Genomic DNA, 17,822 nt, shown 5'->3' on the forward strand with positions numbered 1-17,822 from the left:
TACTAACCAGGCCCGCCCCTGCTTAGCTTCCGAGATCGGACGAGATCGGGCGTTTTCAGGGTAGTATGGCCGTATGCTGCCAGGACAACGGAAAAGATCTTATTTGAAGGCGACGCAGGCCAAACTAGATCCAGCAAAAAGTGTCAAACAGCGCCTTCTGCTGTCAGGCAAGAGCAGAAACCATAAAAAGTTTACAGCACCTGGTATTCCCAGGCGGTCTCCCATCCAAGTACTAATCAGGCACGCCCCTGCTTAGCTTCCGAGATCGGACGAGATCAGGCGTTTTCAGGGTAGTATGGCCGTAAGCTGCCAAGTCAACTGAAAAGATCCTATTTGAAGGTGACGCAGGCCAAACTAGACTCCAGCAAAAAGTGTCAAACAGCGCCCTCTGCTGTCAGGCAAGAGCAGAAACAATAAAAAGCTTACAGCACCTGGTATGCCCAGGCGGTCTCCCATCCAAGTACTAACCAGGCCCGCCCCTGCTTAGCTTCCGAGATCGGGCGTTTTCAGGGTAGTATGGCCGTAAGCTGCCAGGGCAACTGAAAAGATCCTATTTGAAGGCGACGCAGGCCAAATTAGACTCCAGCAAAAAGTGTCAAACAGCGCCCTCTGCTGTCAGGCAAGAACAGAAACCATAAAAAGCTTCCAGCACCTGGTATTCCCAGGCGGTCTCCCATCCAAGTACTAACCAGGCCCGCCCCTGCTTAGCTTCCGAGATCGGACGAGATCGGGCGTTTTCAGGGTAGTATGGCCGTAAGCTGCCAGGTCAACTGAAAAGATCCTATTTGAAGGCGACGCAGGCCAAACTAAACTCCAGCAAAAAGTGTCAAACAGCGCCATCTGCTGTCAGGCAAGAGCAGAAACCATAAAAAGCTTCCAGCACCTGGTATTCCCAGGCGGTCTCCCATTCAAGTACTAACCAGGCCCGCCCCTGCTTAGCTTCCGAGATCGGACGAGATCGGGCGTTTTCAGGGTAGTATGGCGGTAAGCTGCCAGGTCAACTGAAAAGATCCTATTTTAGGCGACGCAGGCCAAACTAGACTGCAGCAAAAAGTGTCAAACAGCGCCCTCTGCTGTCAGGCAAGAGCAGAAACTATAAAAAGCTTACAGCACCTGGTATTCCCAGGCGGTCTCCCATCCAAGTACTAACCAGGCCCGCCCCTGCTTAGCTTCCGAGATCGGACGAGATCGGGCGTTTTCAGGGTAGTATGGCCGTAAGCTGCCAAGTCAACTGAAAAGATCCTATTTGAAGGTGACGCAGGCCAAACTAGACTCCAGCAAAAAGTGTCAAACAGCGCCCTCTGCTGTCAGGCAAGAGCAGAAACAATAAAAAGCTTACAGCACCTGGTATGCCCAGGCGGTCTCCCATCCAAGTACTAACCAGGCCCGCCCCTGCTTAGCTTCCGAGATCGGGCGTTTTCAGGGTAGTATGGCCATAAGCTGCCAGGACAACTGAAAAGATCTTATTTGAAGGCGACGCAGGCCAAAATAGACTCCAGCAAAAAGTGTCAAACAGCGCCCTCTGCTGTCAGGCAAGAGCAGAAACCATAAAAAGCTTCCAGCACCTGGTATTCCCAGGCGGTCTCCCATCCAAGTACTAACCAGGCCCACCCCTGCTTAGCTTCCGAGATCGGACGAGATCGGACGAGATCAGGCGTTTTCAGGGTAGTATGGCCGTAAGCTGCCAGGTCAACTGAAAAGATCCTATTTGAAGGCGACGCAGGCCAAACTAAACTCCAGCAAAAAGTGTCAAACAGCGCCATCTGCTGTCAGGCAAGAGCAGAAACCATAAAAAGCTTACAGCACCTGGTATTCCCAGGCGGTCTCCCATTCAAGTACTAACCAGGCCCGCCCCTGCTTAGCTTCCGAGATCGGACGAGATCGGGCGTTTTCAGGGTAGTATGGCGGTAAGCTGCCAGGTCAACTGAAAAGATCCTATTTGAAGGCGACGCAGGCCAAACTAGACTCCAGCAAAAAGTGTCAAACAGCGCCCTCTGCTGTCAGGCAAGAGCAGAAACTATAAAAAGCTTACAGCACCTGGTATTCCCAGGCGGTCTCCCATCCAAGTACTAACCAGGCCCGCCCCTGCTTAGCTTCCGAGATCGGACGAGATCGGGCGTTTTCAGGGTAGTATGGCCGTAAGCTGCCAAGACAACGGAAAAGATCTTATTTGAAGGCGACACAGGCCAAACTAGATCCAGCAAAAAGTGTCAAACAGCGCCCTCTGCTGTCAGGCTAGAGCAGAAACCATAAAAAGCTTACAGCACCTGGTATTCCCAGGCGGTCTCCCATCCAAGTACTAACCAGGCCCGCCCGTGCTTAGCTTCCGAGATCGGACGAGATCGGGCGTTTTCAAGGTAGTATGGCCGTAAGCTGCCAGGGCAACTGAAAAGATCCTATTTGAAGGCGACGCAGGCCAAATTAGACTCCAGCAAAAAGTGTCAAACAGCGCCCTCTGCTGTCAGGCAAGAGCAGAAACCATAAAAAGCTTCCAGCACCTGGTATTCCCAGGCGGTCTCCCATCCAAGTACTAACCAGGCCCGCCCCTGCTTAGCTTCAGAGATCGGGCGTTTTCAGGGTAGTATGGCCATAAGCTGCCAGGTCAACTGAAAAGATCCTATTTGAAGGCGACGCAGGCCAAACTAGCCTCCAGCAAAAAGTGTCAAACAGCGCCCTCTGCTGTCAGGCAAGAGCAGAAACCATAAAAAGCTTACAGCACCTGGTATTCCCAGGCGGTCTCCCATCCAAGTACTAACCAGGCCCGCCCCTGCTTAGCTTCCGAGATCGGACGAGATCGGGCGTTTTCAGGGTAGTATGGCCGTAAGCTGCCAGGTCAACTGAAAAGATCCTATTTGAAGGTGACGCAGGCCAAACTAGACTCCAGCAAAAAGTGTCAAACAGCGCCCTCTGCTGTCAGGCAAGAGCAGAAACCATAAAAAGCTTACAGCACCTGGTATTCCCAGGCGGTCTCCCATCCAAGTACTAACCAGGCCCGCCCCTGCTTAGCTTCCGAGATCGGACGAGATCGGGCGTTTTCAGGGTAGTATGGCCGTATGCTGCCAGGACAATGGAAAAGATCTTATTTGAAGGCGACGCAGGCCAAACTAGATCCAGCAAAAAGTGTCAAACAGCGCCCTCTGCTGTCAGGCAAGAGCAGAAACCATAAAAAGCTTACAGCACCTGGTATTCCCAGGCGGTCTCCCATCCAAGTACTAATCAGGCACGCCCCTGCTTAGCTTCCGAGATCGGACGAGATCGGGCGTTTTCAGGGTAGTATGGCCGTAAGGTGCCAAGTCAACTGAAAAGATCCTATTTGAAGGTGACGCAGGCCAAACTAGACTCCAGCAAAAAGTGTCAAACAGCGCCCTCTGCTGTCAGGCAAGAGCAGAAACAATAAAAAGCTTACAGCACCTGGTATGCCCAGGCGGTCTCCCATCCAAGTACTAACCAGGCCCGCCCCTGCTTAGCTTCCGAGATCGGGCGTTTTCAGGGTAGTATGGCCGTAAGCTGCCTGGACAACTGAAAAGATCTTATTTGAAGGCGACGCAGGCCAAAATAGACTCCAGCAAAAAGTGTCAAACAGCGCCCTCTGCTGTCAGGCAAGAGCAGGAACCATAAAAAGCTTCCAGCACCTGGTATTCCCAGGCGGTCTCCCATCCAAGTACTAACCAGGCCCGCCCCTGCTTAACTTCCGAGATCGGACGAGATCGGGCGTTTTCAGGGTAGTATGGCCGTAAGCTGCCAGGACAACTGAAAAGATCTTATTTGAAGGCGATGCAGGCCAAACTAGACTCCAGCAAAAAGTGTCAAACAGCGCCCTATGCTGTCAGGCTAGAGCAGAAAGCATAAAAAGCTAACAGCACCTGGTATTCCCAGGCGGTCTCCCATCCAAGTACTTACCAGGCCCGCCCCTGCTTAGCTTCCGAGATCGGACGAGATCGGGTGTTTTCAGGGTAGTATGGCCGTAAGCTGCCAGGTCAACTGAAAAGATCCTATTTGAAGGTGACGCAGGCCAAACTAGACTCCAGCAAAAAGTGTCAAACAGCGCCCTCTGCTGTCAGGCTAGAGCAGAAACCATAAAAAGCTAACAGCACCTGGTATTCCCAGTCGGTCTCCCATCCAAGTACTAACCACGCCCGCCCCTGCTTAGCTTCCGAGATCAGACGAGATCGGGCATTTTCAGGGTAGTATGGCCGTAAGCTGCCAGGGCAACTGAAAAGATCCTATTTGAAGGCGACGCAGGCCAAACTAGACGCCAGCAAAAAGTGTCAAAAAGCGCCCTCTGCTGTCAGGCAAGAGCAGAAACCATAAAAAGCTTACAGCACCTGGTATTCCCAGGCGGTTTCCCATCCAAGTACTAACCAGGCCCGCCCCTGCTTAGCTTCCGAGATCGGACGAGATCGGGCATTTTCAGGGTAGTATGGCGGTAAGCTGCCAGGTCAACTGAAAAGATCCTATTTGAAGGCGACGCAGGCCAAACTAGACTCCAGCAAAAAGTGTCAAACAGCGCCCTCTGCTGTCAGGCAATAGCAGAAACTATAAAAAGCTTAAAGCACCTGGTATTCCCAGGCGGTCTCCCATCCAAGTACTAACCAGGCCCGCCCCTGCTTAGCTTCCGAGATCGGACGAGATCGGGCGTTTTCAGGGTAGTATGGCCGTATGCTGCCAGGACAACGGAAAAGATCTTATTTGAAGGCGACGCAGGCCAAACTAGATCCAGCAAAAAGTGTCAAACAGCGCCTTCTGCTGTCAGGCAAGAGCAGAAACCATAAAAAGTTTACAGCACCTGGTATTCCCAGGCGGTCTCCCATCCAAGTACTAATCAGGCACGCCCCTGCTTAGCTTCCGAGATCGGACGAGATCAGGCGTTTTCAGGGTAGTATGGCCGTAAGCTGCCAAGTCAACTGAAAAGATCCGATTTGAAGGTGACGCAGGCCAAACTCGACTCCAGCAAAAAGTGTCAAACAGCGCCCTCTGCTGTCAGGCAAGAGCAGAAACAATAAAAAGCTTACAGCACCTGGTATGCCCAGGCGGTCTCCCATCCAAGTACTAACCAGGCCCGCCCCTGCTTAGCTTCCGAGATCGGGCGTTTTCAGGGTAGTATGGCCGTAAGCTGCCAGGACAACTGAAAAGATCTTATTTGAAGGCGACGCAGGCCAAAATAAACTCCAGCAAAAAGTGTCAAACAGCGCCCTCTGCTGTCAGGCAAGAGCAGAAACCATAAAAAGCTTCCAGCACCTGGTATTCCCAGGCGGTCTCCCATCCAAGTACTAACCAGGCCCGCCCCTACTTAGCTTCCGAGATCGGACGAGATCGGACGAGATCGGGCGTTTTCAGGGTAGTATGGCCGTAAGCTGCCAGGTCAACTGAAAAGATCCTATTTGAAGGCGACGCAGGCCAAACTAAACTCCAGCAAAAAGTGTCAAACAGCGCCATCTGCTGTCAGGCAAGAGCAGAAACCATAAAAAGCTTCCAGCACCTGGTATTCCCAGGCGGTCTCCCATTCAAGTACTAACCAGGCCCGCCCCTGCTTAGCTTCCGAGATCGGACGAGATCGGGCGTTTTCAGGGTAGTATGGCGGTAAGCTGCCAGGTCAACTGAAAAGGTCCTATTTGAAGGCGACGCAGGCCAAACTAGACTCCAGCAAAAAGTGTCAAACAGCGCCCTCTGCTGTCAGGCAAGAGCAGAAACTATAAAAAGCTTACAGCACCTGGTATTCCCAGGCGGTCTCCCATCCAAGTACTAACCAGGCCCGCCCCTGCTTAGCTTCCGAGATCGGACGAGATCGGGCGTTTTCAGGGTAGTATGGCCGTAAGCTGCCAGGACGACGGAAAAGATCTTATTTGAAGGCGACACAGGCCAAACTAGATCCAGCAAAAAGTGTCAAACAGCGCCCTCTGCTGTCAGGCTAGAGCAGAAACCATAAAAAGCTTACAGCACCTGGTATTCCCAGGCGGTCTCCCATCCAAGTACTAACCAGGCCCGCCCGTGCTTAGCTTCCGAGATCGGACGAGATCGGGCGTTTTCAAGGTAGTATGGCCGTAAGCTGCCAGGGCAACTGAAAAGATCCTATTTGAAGGCGACGCAGGCCAAATTAGACTCCAGCAAAAAGTGTCAAACAGCGCCCTCTGCTGTCAGGCAAGAGCAGAAACCATAAAAAGCTTCCAGCACCTGGTATTCCCAGGCGGTCTCCCATCCAAGTACTAACCAGGCCCGCCCCTGCTTAGCTTCAGAGATCGGGCGTTTTCAGGGTAGTATGGCCATAAGCTGCCAGGTCAACTGAAAAGATCCTATTTGAAGGCGACGCAGGCCAAACTAGCCTCCAGCAAAAAGTGTCAAACAGCGCCCTCTGCTGTCAGGCAAGAGCAGAAACCATAAAAAGCTTCCAGCACCTGGTATTCCCAGGCGGTCTCCCATCCAAGTACTAAACAGGCCCGCCCCTGCTTAGCTTCCGAGATCGGGCGTTTTCAGGGTAGTATGGCCGTAAGCTGCCAGGGCAACTGAAAAGATCCTATTTGAAGGCGACGCAGGCCAAACTAGACTCCAGCAAAGAGTGTCAAACAGCGCCCTCTGCTGTCAGGCAAGAGCAGAAACCATAAAAGGCTTACAGCACCTGGTATTCCCAGGCGGTCTCCCATCCAAGTACTAACCAGGCCCGCCCCTGCTTAGCTTCCGAGATCCGACGAGATCGGGCGTTTTCAGTGTAGTATGGCCGTAAGCTGCCAGGACAACTGAAAAGATCTTATTTGAAGGCAACGCAGGCCAAACTAGACTCCAGCAAAAAGTGTCAAACAGCGCCCTCTGCTGTCAGGCAAGAGCAGAAACCATAAAAAGCTTACACCACCTGGTATTCCCAGGCGGTCTCCCATCCAAGTACTAACCAGGCCCGCCCCTGCTTAGCTTCCGAGATCTGACGAGATCGGGCGTTTTCAGGGTAGTATGGCCGTAAGCTGCCAGGACAACTGAAAAGTTCTTATTTGAAGGCGACGCAGGCCAAACTAGACTCCAGCAAAAAGTGTCAAACAGCGCCCTATGCTGTCAGGCTAGAGCAGAAAGCATAAAAAGCTAACAGCACCTGGTATTCCCAGGCGGTCTCCCATCCAAGTACTTACCAGGCCCGCCCCTGCTTAGCTTCCGAGATCGGACGAGATCGGGTGTTTTCAGGGTAGTATGGCCGTAAGCTGCCAGGTCAACTGAAAAGATCCTATTTGAAGGCGACGCAGGCCAAACTAGACTCCAGCAAAAAGTGTCAAACAGCGCCCTCTGCTGTCAGGCTAGAGCAGAAACCATAAAAAGCTAACAGCACCTGGTATTCCCAGGCGGTCTCCCATCCAAGTACTAACCACGCCCGCCCCTGCTTAGCTTCCGAGATCGGACGAGATCGGGCATTTTCAGGGTAGTATGGCCGTAAGCTGCCAGGGCAACTGAAAAGATCCTATTTGAAGGCGACGCAGGCCAAACTAGACGCCAGCAAAAAGTGTCAAAAAGCGCCCTCTGCTGTCAGGCAAGAGCAGAAACCATAAATAGCTTACAGCACCTGGTATTCCCAGGCGGTCTCCCATCCAAGTACTAACCAGGCCCGCCCCTGCTTAGCTTCCGAGATCGGACGAGATCGGGCGTTTTCAGGGTAGTATGGCCATAAGCTGCCAGGTCAACTGAAAAGATCCTATTTGAAGGCGACGCAGGCCAAACTAGCCTCCAGCAAAAAGTGTCAAACAGCGCCCTCTGCTGTCAGGCAAGAGCAGAAACCATAAAAAGCTTCCAGCACCTGGTATTCCCAGGCGGTCTCCCATCCAAGTACTAAACAGGCCCGCCCCTGCTTAGCTTCCGAGATCGGGCGTTTTCAGGGTAGTATGGCCGTAAGCTGCCAGGGCAACTGAAAAGATCCTATTTGAAGGCGACGCAGGCCAAACTAGACTCCAGCAAAGAGTGTCAAACAGCGCCCTCTGCTGTCAGGCAAGAGCAGAAACCATAAAAGGCTTACAGCACCTGGTATTCCCAGGCGGTCTCCCATCCAAGTACTAACCAGGCCCGCCCCTGCTTAGCTTCCGAGATCCGACGAGATCGGGCGTTTTCAGTGTAGTATGGCCGTAAGCTGCCAGGACAACTGAAAAGATCTTATTTGAAGGCAACGCAGGCCAAACTAGACTCCAGCAAAAAGTGTCAAACAGCGCCCTCTGCTGTCAGGCAAGAGCAGAAACCATAAAAAGCTTACACCACCTGGTATTCCCAGGCGGTCTCCCATCCAAGTACTAACCAGGCCCGCCCCTGCTTAGCTTCCGAGATCTGACGAGATCGGGCGTTTTCAGGGTAGTATGGCCGTAAGCTGCCAGGACAACTGAAAAGATCTTATTTGAAGGCGACGCAGGCCAAACTAGACTCCAGCAAAAAGTGTCAAACAGCGCCCTATGCTGTCAGGCTAGAGCAGAAAGCATAAAAAGCTAACAGCACCTGGTATTCCCAGGCGGTCTCCCATCCAAGTACTTACCAGGCCCGCCCCTGCTTAGCTTCCGAGATCGGACGAGATCGGGTGTTTTCAGGGTAGTATGGCCGTAAGCTGCCAGGTCAACTGAAAAGATCCTATTTGAAGGCGACGCAGGCCAAACTAGACTCCAGCAAAAAGTGTCAAACAGCGCCCTCTGCTGTCAGGCTAGAGCAGAAACCATAAAAAGCTAACAGCACCTGGTATTCCCAGGCGGTCTCCCATCCAAGTACTAACCACGCCCGCCCCTGCTTAGCTTCCGAGATCGGACGAGATCGGGCATTTTCAGGGTAGTATGGCCGTAAGCTGCCAGGGCAACTGAAAAGATCCTATTTGAAGGCGACGCAGGCCAAACTAGACGCCAGCAAAAAGTGTCAAAAAGCGCCCTCTGCTGTCAGGCAAGAGCAGAAACCATAAATAGCTTACAGCACCTGGTATTCCCAGGCGGTCTCCCATCCAAGTACTAACCAGGCCCGCCCCTGCTTAGCTTCCGAGATCGGACGAGATCGGGCGTTTTCAGGGTAGTATGGCCGTAGGCTGCCAGGGCAACTGAAAAGATCCTATTTGAAGGCGACGCAGGCCAAACTAGACGCCAGCAAAAAGTGTCAAAAAGCGCCCTCTGCTGTCAGGCAAGAGCAGAAACCATAAATAGCTTACAGCACCTGGTATTCCCAGGCGGTCTCCCATCCAAGTACTAACCAGGCCCGCCCCTGCTTAGCTTCCGAGATCGGACGAGATCAGGCGTTTTCAGGGTAGTATGGCCGTAAGCTGCCAAGGCAACTGAAAAGATCCTATTTGAAGGTGACGCAGGCCAAACTAGACTCCAGCAAAAAGTGTCAAACAGCGCCCTCTGCTGTCAGGCTAGAGCAGAAACCATAAAAAGCTAACAGCACCTGGTATTCCCAGTCGGTCTCCCATCCAAGTACTAACCACGCCCGCCCCTGCTTAGCTTCCGAGATCAGACGAGATCGGGCATTTTCAGGGTAGTATGGCCGTAAGCTGCCAGGGCAACTGAAAAGATCCTATTTGAAGGCGACGCAGGCCAAACTAGACGCCAGCAAAAAGTGTCAAAAAGCGCCCTCTGCTGTCAGGCAAGAGCAGAAACCATAAAAAGCTTACAGCACCTGGTATTCCCAGGCGGTTTCCCATCCAAGTACTAACCAGGCCCGCCCCTGCTTAGCTTCCGAGATCGGACGAGATCGGGCGTTTTCAGGGTAGTATGGCGGTAAGCTGCCAGGTCAACTGAAAAGATCCTATTTGAAGGCGACGCAGGCCAAACTAGACTCCAGCAAAAAGTGTCAAACAGCGCCCTCTGCTGTCAGGCAATAGCAGAAACTATAAAAAGCTTAAAGCACCTGGTATTCCCAGGCGGTCTCCCATCCAAGTACTAACCAGGCCCGCCCCTGCTTAGCTTCCGAGATCGGACGAGATCGGGCGTTTTCAGGGTAGTATGGCCGTATGCTGCCAGGACAACGGAAAAGATCTTATTTGAAGGCGACGCAGGCCAAACTAGATCCAGCAAAAAGTGTCAAACAGCGCCTTCTGCTGTCAGGCAAGAGCAGAAACCATAAAAAGTTTACAGCACCTGGTATTCCCAGGCGGTCTCCCATCCAAGTACTAATCAGGCACGCCCCTGCTTAGCTTCCGAGATCGGACGAGATCAGGCGTTTTCAGGGTAGTATGGCCGTAAGCTGCCAAGTCAACTGAAAAGATCCGATTTGAAGGTGACGCAGGCCAAACTAGACTCCAGCAAAAAGTGTCAAACAGCGCCCTCTGCTGTCAGGCAAGAGCAGAAACAATAAAAAGCTTACAGCACCTGGTATGCCCAGGCGGTCTCCCATGCAAGTACTAACCAGGCCCGCCCCTGCTTAGCTTCCGAGATCGGGCGTTTTCAGGGTAGTATGGCCGTAAGCTGCCAGGACAACTGAAAAGATCTTATTTGAAGGCGACGCAGGCCAAAATAAACTCCAGCAAAAAGTGTCAAACAGCGCCCTCTGCTGTCAGGCAAGAGCAGAAACCATAAAAAGCTTCCAGCACCTGGTATTCCCAGGCGGTCTCCCATCCAAGTACTAACCAGGCCCGCCCCTGCTTAGCTTCCGAGATCGGACGAGATCGGACGAGATCGGGCGTTTTCAGGGTAGTATGGCCGTAAGCTGCCAGGTCAACTGAAAAGATCCTATTTGAAGGCGACGCAGGCCAAACTAAACTCCAGCAAAAAGTGTCAAACAGCGCCATCTGCTGTCAGGCAAGAGCAGAAACCATAAAAAGCTTCCAGCACCTGGTATTCCCAGGCGGTCTCCCATTCAAGTACTAACCAGGCCCGCCCCTGCTTAGCTTCCGAGATCGGACGAGATCGGGCGTTTTCAGGGTAGTATGGCGGTAAGCTGCCAGGTCAACTGAAAAGATCCTATTTGAAGGCGACGCAGGCCAAACTAGACTCCAGCAAAAAGTGTCAAACAGCGCCCTCTGCTGTCAGGCAAGAGCAGAAACTATAAAAAGCTTACAGCACCTGGTATTCCCAGGCGGTCTCCCATCCAAGTACTAACCAGGCCCGCCCCTGCTTAGCTTCCGAGATCGGACGAGATCGGGCGTTTTCAGGGTAGTATGGCCGTAAGCTGCCAGGACGACGGAAAAGATCTTATTTGAAGGCGACACAGGCCAAACTAGATCCAGCAAAAAGTGTCAAACAGCGCCCTCTGCTGTCAGGCTAGAGCAGAAACCATAAAAAGCTTACAGCACCTGGTATTCCCAGGCGGTCTCCCATCCAAGTACTAACCAGGCCCGCCCGTGCTTAGCTTCCGAGATCGGACGAGATCGGGCGTTTTCAAGGTAGTATGGCCGTAAGCTGCCAGGGCAACTGAAAAGATCCTATTTGAAGGCGACGCAGGCCAAATTAGACTCCAGCAAAAAGTGTCAAACAGCGCCCTCTGCTGTCAGGCAAGAGCAGAAACCATAAAAAGCTTCCAGCACCTGGTATTCCCAGGCGGTCTCCCATCCAAGTACTAACCAGGCCCGCCCCTGTTTAGCTTCAGAGATCGGGCGTTTTCAGGGTAGTATGGCCATAAGCTGCCAGGTCAACTGAAAAGATCCTATTTGAAGGCGACGCAGGCCAAACTAGCCTCCAGCAAAAAGTGTCAAACAGCGCCCTCTGCTGTCAGGCAAGAGCAGAAACCATAAAAAGCTTCCAGCACCTGGTATTCCCAGGCGGTCTCCCATCCAAGTACTAAACAGGCCCGCCCCTGCTTAGCTTCCGAGATCGGGCGTTTTCAGGGTAGTATGGCCGTAAGCTGCCAGGGCAACTGAAAAGATCCTATTTGAAGGCGACGCAGGCCAAACTAGACTCCAGCAAAGAGTGTCAAACAGCGCCCTCTGCTGTCAGGCAAGAGCAGAAACCATAAAAGGCTTACAGCACCTGGTATTCCCAGGCGGTCTCCCATCCAAGTACTAACCAGGCCCGCCCCTGCTTAGCTTCCGAGATCCGACGAGATCGGGCGTTTTCAGTGTAGTATGGCCGTAAGCTGCCAGGACAACTGAAAAGATCTTATTTGAAGGCGACGCAGGCCAAACTAGACTCCAGCAAAAAGTGTCAAACAGCGCCCTCTGCTGTCAGGCAAGAGCAGAAACCATAAAAAGCTTACAGCACCTGGTACTCCCAGGCGGTCTCCCATCCAAGTACTAACCAGGCCCGCCCCTGCTTAGCTTCCGAGATCTGACGAGATCGGGCGTTTTCAGGGTAGTATGGCCGTAAGCTGCCAGGACAACTGAAAAGATCTTATTTGAAGGCGACGCAGGCCAAACTAGACTCCAGCAAAAAGTGTCAAACAGCGCCCTATGCTGTCAGGCTAGAGCAGAAAGCATAAAAAGCTAACAGCACCTGGTATTCCCAGGCGGTCTCCCATCCAAGTACTTACCAGGCCCGCCCCTGCTTAGCTTCCGAGATCGGACGAGATCGGGTGTTTTCAGGGTAGTATGGCCGTAAGCTGCCAGGTCAACTGAAAAGATCCTATTTGAAGGCGACGCAGGCCAAACTAGACTCCAGCAAAAAGTGTCAAACAGCGCCCTCTGCTGTCAGGCTAGAGCAGAAACCATAAAAAGCTAACAGCACCTGGTATTCCCAGGCGGTCTCCCATCCAAGTACTAACCACGCCCGCCCCTGCTTAGCTTCCGAGATCGGACGAGATCGGGCATTTTCAGGGTAGTATGGCCGTAAGCTGCCAGGGCAACTGAAAAGATCCTATTTGAAGGCGACGCAGGCCAAACTAGACGCCAGCAAAAAGTGTCAAAAAGCGCCCTCTGCTGTCAGGCAAGAGCAGAAACCATAAATAGCTTACAGCACCTGGTATTCCCAGGCGGTCTCCCATCCAAGTACTAACCAGGCCCGCCCCTGCTTAGCTTCCGAGATCGGACGAGATCGGGCGTTTTCAGGGTAGTATGGCCGTAGGCTGCCAGGGCAACTGAAAAGATCCTATTTGAAGGCGACGCAGGCCAAACTAGACGCCAGCAAAAAGTGTCAAAAAGTGCCCTCTGCTGTCAGGCAAGAGCAGAAACCATAAATAGCTTACAGCACCTGGTATTCCCAGGCGGTCTCCCATCCAAGTACTAACCAGGCCCGCCCCTGCTTAGCTTCCGAGATCGGACGAGATCAGGCGTTTTCAGGGTAGTATGGCCGTAAGCTGCCAAGGCAACTGAAAAGATCCTATTTGAAGGTGACGCAGGCCAAACTAGACTCCAGCAAAAAGTGTCAAACAGCGCCCTCTGCTGTCAGGCTAGAGCAGAAACAATAAAAAGCTTACAGCACCTGGTATTCCCAGGCGGTCTCCCATCCAAGTACTAACCAGGCCCGCCCGTGCTTAGCTTCCGAGATCGGACGAGATCGGGCGTTTTCAAGGTAGTATGGCCGTAAGCTGCCAGGGCAACTGAAAAGATCCTATTTGAAGGCGACGCAGGCCAAATTAGACTCCAGCAAAAAGTGTCAAACAGCGCCCTCTGCTGTCAGGCAAGAGCAGAAACCATAAAAAGCTTCCAGCACCTGGTATTCCCAGGCGGTCTCCCATCCAAGTACTAACCAGGCCCGCCCCTGCTTAGCTTCAGAGATCGGGCGTTTTCAGGGTAGTATGGCCATAAGCTGCCAGGTCAACTGAAAAGATCCTATTTGAAGGCGACGCAGGCCAAACTAGCCTCCAGCAAAAAGTGTCAAACAGCGCCCTCTGCTGTCAGGCAAGAGCAGAAACCATAAAAAGCTTACAGCCCCTGGTATTCCCAGGCGGTCTCCCATCCAAGTACTAACCAGGCCCGCCCCTGCTTAGCTTCCGAGATCGGACGAGATCGGGCGTTTTCAGGGTAGTATGGCCGTAAGCTGCCAGGTCAACTGAAAAGATCCTATTTGAAGGTGACGCAGGCCAAACTAGACTCCAGCAAAAAGTGTCAAACAGCGCCCTCTGCTGTCAGGCAAGAGCAGAAACCATAAAAAGCTTACAGCACCTGGTATTCCCAGGCGGTCTCCCATCCAAGTACTAACCAGGCCCGCCCCTGCTTAGCTTCCGAGATCGGACGAGATCGGGCGTTTTCAGGGTAGTATGGCCGTAAGCTGCCAGGGCAACTGAAAAGATCCTATTTGAAGGCGACGCAGGCCAAACTAGACGCCAGCAAAAAGTGTCAAAAAGCGCCCTCTGCTGTCAGGCAAGAGCAGAAACCATAAAAAGCTTACAGCACCTGGTATTCCCAGGCGGTCTCCCATCCAAGTACTAACCAGGCCCGCCCCTGCTTAGCTTCCGAGATCGGACGAGATCGGGCGTTTTCAGGGTAGTATGGCCGTATGCTGCCAGGACAACGGAAAAGATCTTATTTGAAGGCGACGCAGGCCAAACTAGATCCAGCAAAAAGTGTCAAACAGCGCCTTCTGCTGTCAGGCAAGAGCAGAAACCATAAAAAGTTTACAGCACCTGGTATTCCCAGGCGGTCTCCCATCCAAGTACTAATCAGGCACGCCCCTGCTTAGCTTCCGAGATCGGACGAGATCAGGCGTTTTCAGGGTAGTATGGCCGTAAGCTGCCAAGTCAACTGAAAAGATCCTATTTGAAGGTGACGCAGGCCAAACTAGACTCCAGCAAAAAGTGTCAAACAGCGCCCTCTGCTGTCAGGCAAGAGCAGAAACAATAAAAAGCTTACAGCACCTGGTATGCCCAGGCGGTCTCCCATCCAAGTACTAACCAGGCCCGCCCCTGCTTAGCTTCCGAGATCGGGCATTTTCAGGGTAGTATGGCCGTAAGCTGCCAGGACAACTGAAAAGATCTTATTTGAAGGCGACGCAGGCCAAAATAGACTCCAGCAAAAAGTGTCAAACAGCGCCCTCTGCTGTCAGGCAAGAGCAGAAACCATAAAAAGCTTCCAGCACCTGGTATTCCCAGGCGGTCTCCCATCCAAGTACCAACCAGGCCCGCCCCTGCTTAGCTTCCGAGATCGGACGAGATCAGACGAGATCGGGCGTTTTCAGGGTCGTATGGCCGTAAGCTGCCAGGTCAACTGAAAAGATCCTATTTGAAGGCGACGCAGGCCAAACTAAACTCCAGCAAAAAGTGTCAAACAGCGCCATCTGCTGTCAGGCAAGAGCAGAAACCATAAAAAGCTTACAGCACCTGGTATTCCCAGGCGGTCTCCCATCCAAGTAATAACCAGGCCCGCCCCTGCTTAGCTTCCGAGATCGGACGAGATCGGGCGTTTTCAGGGTAGTATGGCCGTAAGCTGCCAGGGCAACTGAAAAGATCCTATTTGAAGGCAACGCAGGCCAAACTAGACTCCAGCAAAAAGTGGCAAACAGCGCCCCCTGCTGTCAGGCAAGCAGAAACCATAAAAAGCTTACAGCACCTGGTATTCCCAGGCGGTCTCCCATCCAAGTACTAACCAGGCCCGCCCCTGCTTAGCTTCCGAGATCGGACGAGATCGGGCGTTTTCAGGGTAGTATGGCCGTAAGCTGCCAGGACGACGGAAAAGATCTTATTTGAAGGCGACACAGGCCAAACTAGATCCAGCAAAAAGTGTCAAACAGCGCCCTCTGCTGTCAGGCTAGAGCAGAAACCATAAAAAGCTTACAGCACCTGGTATTCCCAGGCGGTCTCCCATCCAAGTACTAACCAGGCCCGCCCGTGCTTAGCTTCCGAGATCGGACGAGATCGGGCGTTTTCAAGGTAGTATGGCCGTAAGCTGCCAGGGCAACTGAAAAGATCCTATTTGAAGGCGACGCAGGCCAAATTAGACTCCAGCAAAAAGTGTCAAACAGCGCCCTCTGCTGTCAGGCAAGAGCAGAAACCATAAAAAGCTTCCAGCACCTGGTATTCCCAGGCGGTCTCCCATCCAAGTACTAACCAGGCCCGCCCCTGCTTAGCTTCAGAGATCGGGCGTTTTCAGGGTAGTATGGCCATAAGCTGCCAGGTCAACTGAAAAGATCCTATTTGAAGGCGACGCAGGCCAAACTCGCCTCCAGCAAAAAGTGTCAAACAGCGCCCTCTGCTGTCAGGCAAGAGCAGAAACCATAAAAAGCTTACAGCACCTGGTATTCCCAGGCGGTCTCCCATTCAAGTACGAACCAGGCCCGCCCCTGCTTAGCTTCCGAGATCGGACGAGATCGGGCGTTTTCAGGGTAGTATGGCCGTAAGCTGCCAGGTCAACTGAAAAGATCCTATTTGAAGGTGACGCAGGCCAAACTAGACTCCAGCAAAAAGTGTCAAACAGCGCCCTCTGCTGTCAGGCAAGAGCAGAAACCATAAAAAGCTTACAGCACCTGGTATTCCCAGGCTGTCTCCCATCCAAGTACTATACAGGCCCGCCCCTGCTTAGCTTCCGAGATCGGACGAGATCGGGCGTTTTCAGGGTAGTATGGCCGTAAGCTGCCAGGTCAACTGAAAAGATCCTATTTGAAGGTGACGCAGGCCAAACTAGACTCCAGCAAAAAGTGTCAAACAGCGCCCTCTGCTGTCAGGCCAGAGCAGATACCATAAAAAGCTTACAGCACCTGGTATTCCCAGGCGGTCTCCCATCCAAGTATAACCAGGCCCGCCCCTGCTTAGCTTCCGAGATCGGGCGTTTTCAGGGTAGTATGGCCGTAAGCTGCCAGGTCAACTGAAAAGATCCTATTTGAAGGTGACGCAGGCCAAACTAGACTCCAGCAAAAAGTGTCAAACAGCGCCCTCTGCTGTCAGGCAAGAGCAGAAACCATAAAAAGCTTACAGCACCTGGTATTACCAGGCGGTCTCCCATCCAAGTACTAACCAGGCCCTCCCCTACGTAGCTTCCGAGATCGGACGTGATCGGGCGTTTTCAGGGTAGTATGGCCGTAAGCTGCCAGGACAACGGAAAAGATCTTATTTGAAGGCGACGCAGGCCAAACTAGATCCAGCAAAAAGTGTCAAACAGCGCCCTCTGCTGTCAGGCTAGAGCAGAAACCATAGAAAGCTTACAGCACCTGGTATTCCCAGGCGGTCTCCCATCCAAGTACTAACCAGGCCCGCCCGTGCTTAGCTTCCGAGATCGGACGAGATCGGGCGTTTTCAAGGTAGTATGGCCGTAAGCTGCCAGGGCAACTGAAAAGATCCTATTTGAAGGCGACACAGGCCAAATTAGACTCCAGCAAAAAGTTTCAAACAGCGCCCTCTGCTGTCAGGCAGGAGCAGAAACCATAAAAAGCTTACAGCACCTGTTATTCCCAGGCGGTCTCCCATCCAAGTACTAACCAGGCCCGCCCCTGCTTAACTTCCGAGATCGGACGAGATCGGGCGTTTTCAGGGTAGTATGGCCGTAAGCTGCCAGGTAAACTGAAAAGATCCTATTTGAAGGTGACGCAGGCCAAACTAAACTCCAGCAAAAAGTGTCGAACAGCGCCCTCTGCTGTCAGGCAGGAGCAGAAACCATAAAAAGCTTACAGCACCTGGTATTCCCAGGTGGTCTCCCATCCAAGTACTAACCAGGCCCGCCCCTGCTTAGCTTCCGAGGTCGGACGAGATCGGGCGTTTTGAGGGTAGTATGGCCGTAAGCTGCCAGGGCAACTGAAAAGATCCTATTTGAACGTGACGCAGGCCAAACTAGACTCCAGCAAAAAGTGTCAAACAGCGCCCTCTGCTGTCAGGCAAGAGCAGAAACCATAAAAAGCTTACAGCACCTGGTATTCCCAGGCGGTCTCCCATCCAAGTACTAACCAGGCCCGCCCCTGCTTAGCTTCCGAGATCGGACGAGATCGGGCGTTTTCAGGGTAGTATGGCCGTAAGCTGCAAAGACAACTGAAAAGATCTTATTTGAAGGCGACGCAGGCCAAACTAGACTCCAGCAAAAAGTGTCAAACAGCGCCCTC

The 17,822-nt window shown here is 52.6% G+C and overlaps 59 non-coding genes and 19 pseudogenes across 59 annotated transcripts in view; all 78 read right to left on the reverse strand.

Annotated features, from left to right (window-relative positions):
* The window catches only part of LOC131133799 (5S ribosomal RNA), a 119-nt gene extending 42 nt beyond the window's left edge, over positions 1-77 (reverse strand). Inside the window, exon 1 of the ribosomal RNA XR_009131076.1 lies at positions 1-77. This exon is cut by the window's left edge and continues 42 nt beyond it. This is a non-coding gene — a ribosomal RNA (5S ribosomal RNA).
* Positions 78-188: 111 nt separating this feature from the next.
* LOC131133176 (5S ribosomal RNA) lies at positions 189-307 on the reverse strand. The gene has a single exon (XR_009130757.1). It is a non-coding gene; the product is annotated as a 5S ribosomal RNA (ribosomal RNA).
* A 112-nt stretch (positions 308-419) lies between these two features.
* LOC131133422 (5S ribosomal RNA) lies at positions 420-528 on the reverse strand (annotated as a pseudogene).
* Positions 529-640: 112 nt separating this feature from the next.
* Positions 641-759, reverse strand: LOC131133938 (5S ribosomal RNA). The gene has a single exon (XR_009131212.1). It is a non-coding gene; the product is annotated as a 5S ribosomal RNA (ribosomal RNA).
* A 112-nt stretch (positions 760-871) lies between these two features.
* Positions 872-990, reverse strand: LOC131133142 (5S ribosomal RNA). The gene has a single exon (XR_009130723.1). It is a non-coding gene; the product is annotated as a 5S ribosomal RNA (ribosomal RNA).
* A 111-nt stretch (positions 991-1,101) lies between these two features.
* On the reverse strand, positions 1,102-1,220 carry LOC131132897 (5S ribosomal RNA). Its single transcript, XR_009130480.1, has one exon. It is a non-coding gene; the product is annotated as a 5S ribosomal RNA (ribosomal RNA).
* Positions 1,221-1,332: 112 nt separating this feature from the next.
* Positions 1,333-1,441, reverse strand: LOC131133450 (5S ribosomal RNA; annotated as a pseudogene).
* A 112-nt stretch (positions 1,442-1,553) lies between these two features.
* LOC131133287 (5S ribosomal RNA) lies at positions 1,554-1,682 on the reverse strand (annotated as a pseudogene).
* A 112-nt stretch (positions 1,683-1,794) lies between these two features.
* Positions 1,795-1,913, reverse strand: LOC131132893 (5S ribosomal RNA). Its single transcript, XR_009130476.1, has one exon. It is a non-coding gene; the product is annotated as a 5S ribosomal RNA (ribosomal RNA).
* A 112-nt stretch (positions 1,914-2,025) lies between these two features.
* LOC131132908 (5S ribosomal RNA) lies at positions 2,026-2,144 on the reverse strand. Its single transcript, XR_009130491.1, has one exon. It is a non-coding gene; the product is annotated as a 5S ribosomal RNA (ribosomal RNA).
* Positions 2,145-2,255: 111 nt separating this feature from the next.
* LOC131133845 (5S ribosomal RNA) lies at positions 2,256-2,374 on the reverse strand. The gene has a single exon (XR_009131123.1). It is a non-coding gene; the product is annotated as a 5S ribosomal RNA (ribosomal RNA).
* Positions 2,375-2,486: 112 nt separating this feature from the next.
* LOC131133547 (5S ribosomal RNA) lies at positions 2,487-2,595 on the reverse strand (annotated as a pseudogene).
* A 112-nt stretch (positions 2,596-2,707) lies between these two features.
* LOC131132919 (5S ribosomal RNA) lies at positions 2,708-2,826 on the reverse strand. Its single transcript, XR_009130502.1, has one exon. It is a non-coding gene; the product is annotated as a 5S ribosomal RNA (ribosomal RNA).
* A 112-nt stretch (positions 2,827-2,938) lies between these two features.
* On the reverse strand, positions 2,939-3,057 carry LOC131133800 (5S ribosomal RNA). Its single transcript, XR_009131077.1, has one exon. It is a non-coding gene; the product is annotated as a 5S ribosomal RNA (ribosomal RNA).
* Positions 3,058-3,168: 111 nt separating this feature from the next.
* On the reverse strand, positions 3,169-3,287 carry LOC131133113 (5S ribosomal RNA). Its single transcript, XR_009130695.1, has one exon. It is a non-coding gene; the product is annotated as a 5S ribosomal RNA (ribosomal RNA).
* Positions 3,288-3,399: 112 nt separating this feature from the next.
* LOC131133423 (5S ribosomal RNA) lies at positions 3,400-3,508 on the reverse strand (annotated as a pseudogene).
* Positions 3,509-3,620: 112 nt separating this feature from the next.
* LOC131133823 (5S ribosomal RNA) lies at positions 3,621-3,739 on the reverse strand. The gene has a single exon (XR_009131099.1). It is a non-coding gene; the product is annotated as a 5S ribosomal RNA (ribosomal RNA).
* Positions 3,740-3,851: 112 nt separating this feature from the next.
* Positions 3,852-3,970, reverse strand: LOC131133753 (5S ribosomal RNA). Its single transcript, XR_009131031.1, has one exon. It is a non-coding gene; the product is annotated as a 5S ribosomal RNA (ribosomal RNA).
* A 112-nt stretch (positions 3,971-4,082) lies between these two features.
* Positions 4,083-4,201, reverse strand: LOC131133245 (5S ribosomal RNA). Its single transcript, XR_009130822.1, has one exon. It is a non-coding gene; the product is annotated as a 5S ribosomal RNA (ribosomal RNA).
* Positions 4,202-4,313: 112 nt separating this feature from the next.
* On the reverse strand, positions 4,314-4,432 carry LOC131133012 (5S ribosomal RNA). Its single transcript, XR_009130597.1, has one exon. It is a non-coding gene; the product is annotated as a 5S ribosomal RNA (ribosomal RNA).
* A 112-nt stretch (positions 4,433-4,544) lies between these two features.
* Positions 4,545-4,663, reverse strand: LOC131133002 (5S ribosomal RNA). The gene has a single exon (XR_009130587.1). It is a non-coding gene; the product is annotated as a 5S ribosomal RNA (ribosomal RNA).
* Positions 4,664-4,774: 111 nt separating this feature from the next.
* Positions 4,775-4,893, reverse strand: LOC131133177 (5S ribosomal RNA). The gene has a single exon (XR_009130758.1). It is a non-coding gene; the product is annotated as a 5S ribosomal RNA (ribosomal RNA).
* A 112-nt stretch (positions 4,894-5,005) lies between these two features.
* On the reverse strand, positions 5,006-5,114 carry LOC131133424 (5S ribosomal RNA; annotated as a pseudogene).
* Positions 5,115-5,226: 112 nt separating this feature from the next.
* Positions 5,227-5,355, reverse strand: LOC131133344 (5S ribosomal RNA; annotated as a pseudogene).
* A 112-nt stretch (positions 5,356-5,467) lies between these two features.
* Positions 5,468-5,586, reverse strand: LOC131133143 (5S ribosomal RNA). The gene has a single exon (XR_009130724.1). It is a non-coding gene; the product is annotated as a 5S ribosomal RNA (ribosomal RNA).
* A 112-nt stretch (positions 5,587-5,698) lies between these two features.
* Positions 5,699-5,817, reverse strand: LOC131132932 (5S ribosomal RNA). The gene has a single exon (XR_009130514.1). It is a non-coding gene; the product is annotated as a 5S ribosomal RNA (ribosomal RNA).
* Positions 5,818-5,928: 111 nt separating this feature from the next.
* Positions 5,929-6,047, reverse strand: LOC131133846 (5S ribosomal RNA). The gene has a single exon (XR_009131124.1). It is a non-coding gene; the product is annotated as a 5S ribosomal RNA (ribosomal RNA).
* A 112-nt stretch (positions 6,048-6,159) lies between these two features.
* LOC131133548 (5S ribosomal RNA) lies at positions 6,160-6,268 on the reverse strand (annotated as a pseudogene).
* A 112-nt stretch (positions 6,269-6,380) lies between these two features.
* Positions 6,381-6,489, reverse strand: LOC131133471 (5S ribosomal RNA; annotated as a pseudogene).
* Positions 6,490-6,601: 112 nt separating this feature from the next.
* On the reverse strand, positions 6,602-6,720 carry LOC131134053 (5S ribosomal RNA). Its single transcript, XR_009131323.1, has one exon. It is a non-coding gene; the product is annotated as a 5S ribosomal RNA (ribosomal RNA).
* Positions 6,721-6,832: 112 nt separating this feature from the next.
* On the reverse strand, positions 6,833-6,951 carry LOC131134013 (5S ribosomal RNA). The gene has a single exon (XR_009131284.1). It is a non-coding gene; the product is annotated as a 5S ribosomal RNA (ribosomal RNA).
* A 112-nt stretch (positions 6,952-7,063) lies between these two features.
* LOC131133754 (5S ribosomal RNA) lies at positions 7,064-7,182 on the reverse strand. The gene has a single exon (XR_009131032.1). It is a non-coding gene; the product is annotated as a 5S ribosomal RNA (ribosomal RNA).
* A 112-nt stretch (positions 7,183-7,294) lies between these two features.
* Positions 7,295-7,413, reverse strand: LOC131133108 (5S ribosomal RNA). The gene has a single exon (XR_009130690.1). It is a non-coding gene; the product is annotated as a 5S ribosomal RNA (ribosomal RNA).
* Positions 7,414-7,525: 112 nt separating this feature from the next.
* On the reverse strand, positions 7,526-7,644 carry LOC131133674 (5S ribosomal RNA). The gene has a single exon (XR_009130955.1). It is a non-coding gene; the product is annotated as a 5S ribosomal RNA (ribosomal RNA).
* Positions 7,645-7,756: 112 nt separating this feature from the next.
* On the reverse strand, positions 7,757-7,865 carry LOC131133472 (5S ribosomal RNA; annotated as a pseudogene).
* Positions 7,866-7,977: 112 nt separating this feature from the next.
* Positions 7,978-8,096, reverse strand: LOC131134054 (5S ribosomal RNA). Its single transcript, XR_009131324.1, has one exon. It is a non-coding gene; the product is annotated as a 5S ribosomal RNA (ribosomal RNA).
* A 112-nt stretch (positions 8,097-8,208) lies between these two features.
* LOC131134014 (5S ribosomal RNA) lies at positions 8,209-8,327 on the reverse strand. The gene has a single exon (XR_009131285.1). It is a non-coding gene; the product is annotated as a 5S ribosomal RNA (ribosomal RNA).
* A 112-nt stretch (positions 8,328-8,439) lies between these two features.
* LOC131133755 (5S ribosomal RNA) lies at positions 8,440-8,558 on the reverse strand. Its single transcript, XR_009131033.1, has one exon. It is a non-coding gene; the product is annotated as a 5S ribosomal RNA (ribosomal RNA).
* Positions 8,559-8,670: 112 nt separating this feature from the next.
* On the reverse strand, positions 8,671-8,789 carry LOC131133109 (5S ribosomal RNA). The gene has a single exon (XR_009130691.1). It is a non-coding gene; the product is annotated as a 5S ribosomal RNA (ribosomal RNA).
* A 112-nt stretch (positions 8,790-8,901) lies between these two features.
* Positions 8,902-9,020, reverse strand: LOC131133818 (5S ribosomal RNA). Its single transcript, XR_009131093.1, has one exon. It is a non-coding gene; the product is annotated as a 5S ribosomal RNA (ribosomal RNA).
* A 112-nt stretch (positions 9,021-9,132) lies between these two features.
* Positions 9,133-9,251, reverse strand: LOC131133757 (5S ribosomal RNA). The gene has a single exon (XR_009131035.1). It is a non-coding gene; the product is annotated as a 5S ribosomal RNA (ribosomal RNA).
* A 112-nt stretch (positions 9,252-9,363) lies between these two features.
* On the reverse strand, positions 9,364-9,482 carry LOC131133246 (5S ribosomal RNA). The gene has a single exon (XR_009130823.1). It is a non-coding gene; the product is annotated as a 5S ribosomal RNA (ribosomal RNA).
* A 112-nt stretch (positions 9,483-9,594) lies between these two features.
* LOC131132898 (5S ribosomal RNA) lies at positions 9,595-9,713 on the reverse strand. The gene has a single exon (XR_009130481.1). It is a non-coding gene; the product is annotated as a 5S ribosomal RNA (ribosomal RNA).
* A 112-nt stretch (positions 9,714-9,825) lies between these two features.
* Positions 9,826-9,944, reverse strand: LOC131133003 (5S ribosomal RNA). The gene has a single exon (XR_009130588.1). It is a non-coding gene; the product is annotated as a 5S ribosomal RNA (ribosomal RNA).
* A 111-nt stretch (positions 9,945-10,055) lies between these two features.
* On the reverse strand, positions 10,056-10,174 carry LOC131133178 (5S ribosomal RNA). Its single transcript, XR_009130759.1, has one exon. It is a non-coding gene; the product is annotated as a 5S ribosomal RNA (ribosomal RNA).
* Positions 10,175-10,286: 112 nt separating this feature from the next.
* LOC131133470 (5S ribosomal RNA) lies at positions 10,287-10,395 on the reverse strand (annotated as a pseudogene).
* Positions 10,396-10,507: 112 nt separating this feature from the next.
* Positions 10,508-10,636, reverse strand: LOC131133276 (5S ribosomal RNA; annotated as a pseudogene).
* Positions 10,637-10,748: 112 nt separating this feature from the next.
* LOC131133144 (5S ribosomal RNA) lies at positions 10,749-10,867 on the reverse strand. Its single transcript, XR_009130725.1, has one exon. It is a non-coding gene; the product is annotated as a 5S ribosomal RNA (ribosomal RNA).
* Positions 10,868-10,979: 112 nt separating this feature from the next.
* On the reverse strand, positions 10,980-11,098 carry LOC131132943 (5S ribosomal RNA). The gene has a single exon (XR_009130525.1). It is a non-coding gene; the product is annotated as a 5S ribosomal RNA (ribosomal RNA).
* Positions 11,099-11,209: 111 nt separating this feature from the next.
* On the reverse strand, positions 11,210-11,328 carry LOC131133847 (5S ribosomal RNA). Its single transcript, XR_009131125.1, has one exon. It is a non-coding gene; the product is annotated as a 5S ribosomal RNA (ribosomal RNA).
* Positions 11,329-11,440: 112 nt separating this feature from the next.
* Positions 11,441-11,549, reverse strand: LOC131133592 (5S ribosomal RNA; annotated as a pseudogene).
* Positions 11,550-11,661: 112 nt separating this feature from the next.
* On the reverse strand, positions 11,662-11,770 carry LOC131133473 (5S ribosomal RNA; annotated as a pseudogene).
* A 112-nt stretch (positions 11,771-11,882) lies between these two features.
* LOC131134055 (5S ribosomal RNA) lies at positions 11,883-12,001 on the reverse strand. Its single transcript, XR_009131325.1, has one exon. It is a non-coding gene; the product is annotated as a 5S ribosomal RNA (ribosomal RNA).
* Positions 12,002-12,113: 112 nt separating this feature from the next.
* On the reverse strand, positions 12,114-12,232 carry LOC131133685 (5S ribosomal RNA). The gene has a single exon (XR_009130965.1). It is a non-coding gene; the product is annotated as a 5S ribosomal RNA (ribosomal RNA).
* A 112-nt stretch (positions 12,233-12,344) lies between these two features.
* Positions 12,345-12,463, reverse strand: LOC131133756 (5S ribosomal RNA). The gene has a single exon (XR_009131034.1). It is a non-coding gene; the product is annotated as a 5S ribosomal RNA (ribosomal RNA).
* Positions 12,464-12,575: 112 nt separating this feature from the next.
* On the reverse strand, positions 12,576-12,694 carry LOC131133110 (5S ribosomal RNA). The gene has a single exon (XR_009130692.1). It is a non-coding gene; the product is annotated as a 5S ribosomal RNA (ribosomal RNA).
* Positions 12,695-12,806: 112 nt separating this feature from the next.
* Positions 12,807-12,925, reverse strand: LOC131133819 (5S ribosomal RNA). The gene has a single exon (XR_009131094.1). It is a non-coding gene; the product is annotated as a 5S ribosomal RNA (ribosomal RNA).
* Positions 12,926-13,037: 112 nt separating this feature from the next.
* LOC131133758 (5S ribosomal RNA) lies at positions 13,038-13,156 on the reverse strand. Its single transcript, XR_009131036.1, has one exon. It is a non-coding gene; the product is annotated as a 5S ribosomal RNA (ribosomal RNA).
* A 112-nt stretch (positions 13,157-13,268) lies between these two features.
* Positions 13,269-13,387, reverse strand: LOC131133848 (5S ribosomal RNA). The gene has a single exon (XR_009131127.1). It is a non-coding gene; the product is annotated as a 5S ribosomal RNA (ribosomal RNA).
* A 112-nt stretch (positions 13,388-13,499) lies between these two features.
* On the reverse strand, positions 13,500-13,608 carry LOC131133549 (5S ribosomal RNA; annotated as a pseudogene).
* A 112-nt stretch (positions 13,609-13,720) lies between these two features.
* Positions 13,721-13,839, reverse strand: LOC131133793 (5S ribosomal RNA). The gene has a single exon (XR_009131070.1). It is a non-coding gene; the product is annotated as a 5S ribosomal RNA (ribosomal RNA).
* Positions 13,840-13,951: 112 nt separating this feature from the next.
* Positions 13,952-14,070, reverse strand: LOC131132954 (5S ribosomal RNA). Its single transcript, XR_009130536.1, has one exon. It is a non-coding gene; the product is annotated as a 5S ribosomal RNA (ribosomal RNA).
* A 112-nt stretch (positions 14,071-14,182) lies between these two features.
* LOC131133802 (5S ribosomal RNA) lies at positions 14,183-14,301 on the reverse strand. Its single transcript, XR_009131078.1, has one exon. It is a non-coding gene; the product is annotated as a 5S ribosomal RNA (ribosomal RNA).
* A 111-nt stretch (positions 14,302-14,412) lies between these two features.
* On the reverse strand, positions 14,413-14,531 carry LOC131133181 (5S ribosomal RNA). Its single transcript, XR_009130761.1, has one exon. It is a non-coding gene; the product is annotated as a 5S ribosomal RNA (ribosomal RNA).
* A 112-nt stretch (positions 14,532-14,643) lies between these two features.
* Positions 14,644-14,752, reverse strand: LOC131133454 (5S ribosomal RNA; annotated as a pseudogene).
* A 112-nt stretch (positions 14,753-14,864) lies between these two features.
* On the reverse strand, positions 14,865-14,993 carry LOC131133412 (5S ribosomal RNA; annotated as a pseudogene).
* Positions 14,994-15,105: 112 nt separating this feature from the next.
* Positions 15,106-15,224, reverse strand: LOC131133901 (5S ribosomal RNA). Its single transcript, XR_009131177.1, has one exon. It is a non-coding gene; the product is annotated as a 5S ribosomal RNA (ribosomal RNA).
* A 110-nt stretch (positions 15,225-15,334) lies between these two features.
* On the reverse strand, positions 15,335-15,453 carry LOC131132965 (5S ribosomal RNA). Its single transcript, XR_009130547.1, has one exon. It is a non-coding gene; the product is annotated as a 5S ribosomal RNA (ribosomal RNA).
* A 111-nt stretch (positions 15,454-15,564) lies between these two features.
* LOC131133849 (5S ribosomal RNA) lies at positions 15,565-15,683 on the reverse strand. Its single transcript, XR_009131128.1, has one exon. It is a non-coding gene; the product is annotated as a 5S ribosomal RNA (ribosomal RNA).
* Positions 15,684-15,795: 112 nt separating this feature from the next.
* Positions 15,796-15,904, reverse strand: LOC131133550 (5S ribosomal RNA; annotated as a pseudogene).
* A 112-nt stretch (positions 15,905-16,016) lies between these two features.
* Positions 16,017-16,135, reverse strand: LOC131133941 (5S ribosomal RNA). Its single transcript, XR_009131215.1, has one exon. It is a non-coding gene; the product is annotated as a 5S ribosomal RNA (ribosomal RNA).
* Positions 16,136-16,247: 112 nt separating this feature from the next.
* On the reverse strand, positions 16,248-16,366 carry LOC131133039 (5S ribosomal RNA). Its single transcript, XR_009130624.1, has one exon. It is a non-coding gene; the product is annotated as a 5S ribosomal RNA (ribosomal RNA).
* Positions 16,367-16,478: 112 nt separating this feature from the next.
* On the reverse strand, positions 16,479-16,586 carry LOC131133476 (5S ribosomal RNA; annotated as a pseudogene).
* A 112-nt stretch (positions 16,587-16,698) lies between these two features.
* Positions 16,699-16,817, reverse strand: LOC131133251 (5S ribosomal RNA). Its single transcript, XR_009130828.1, has one exon. It is a non-coding gene; the product is annotated as a 5S ribosomal RNA (ribosomal RNA).
* Positions 16,818-16,928: 111 nt separating this feature from the next.
* On the reverse strand, positions 16,929-17,047 carry LOC131133850 (5S ribosomal RNA). Its single transcript, XR_009131129.1, has one exon. It is a non-coding gene; the product is annotated as a 5S ribosomal RNA (ribosomal RNA).
* Positions 17,048-17,159: 112 nt separating this feature from the next.
* LOC131133672 (5S ribosomal RNA) lies at positions 17,160-17,278 on the reverse strand. The gene has a single exon (XR_009130953.1). It is a non-coding gene; the product is annotated as a 5S ribosomal RNA (ribosomal RNA).
* Positions 17,279-17,390: 112 nt separating this feature from the next.
* Positions 17,391-17,509, reverse strand: LOC131133939 (5S ribosomal RNA). Its single transcript, XR_009131213.1, has one exon. It is a non-coding gene; the product is annotated as a 5S ribosomal RNA (ribosomal RNA).
* A 112-nt stretch (positions 17,510-17,621) lies between these two features.
* LOC131132976 (5S ribosomal RNA) lies at positions 17,622-17,740 on the reverse strand. The gene has a single exon (XR_009130559.1). It is a non-coding gene; the product is annotated as a 5S ribosomal RNA (ribosomal RNA).
* Positions 17,741-17,822: the final 82 nt, after the last annotated feature.

The sequence above is a fragment of the Doryrhamphus excisus genome, chromosome 7, assembly GCF_030265055.1.
Source record: "Doryrhamphus excisus isolate RoL2022-K1 chromosome 7, RoL_Dexc_1.0, whole genome shotgun sequence".
In the NCBI taxonomy this organism is placed as follows: domain Eukaryota; kingdom Metazoa; phylum Chordata; class Actinopteri; order Syngnathiformes; family Syngnathidae; genus Doryrhamphus; species Doryrhamphus excisus.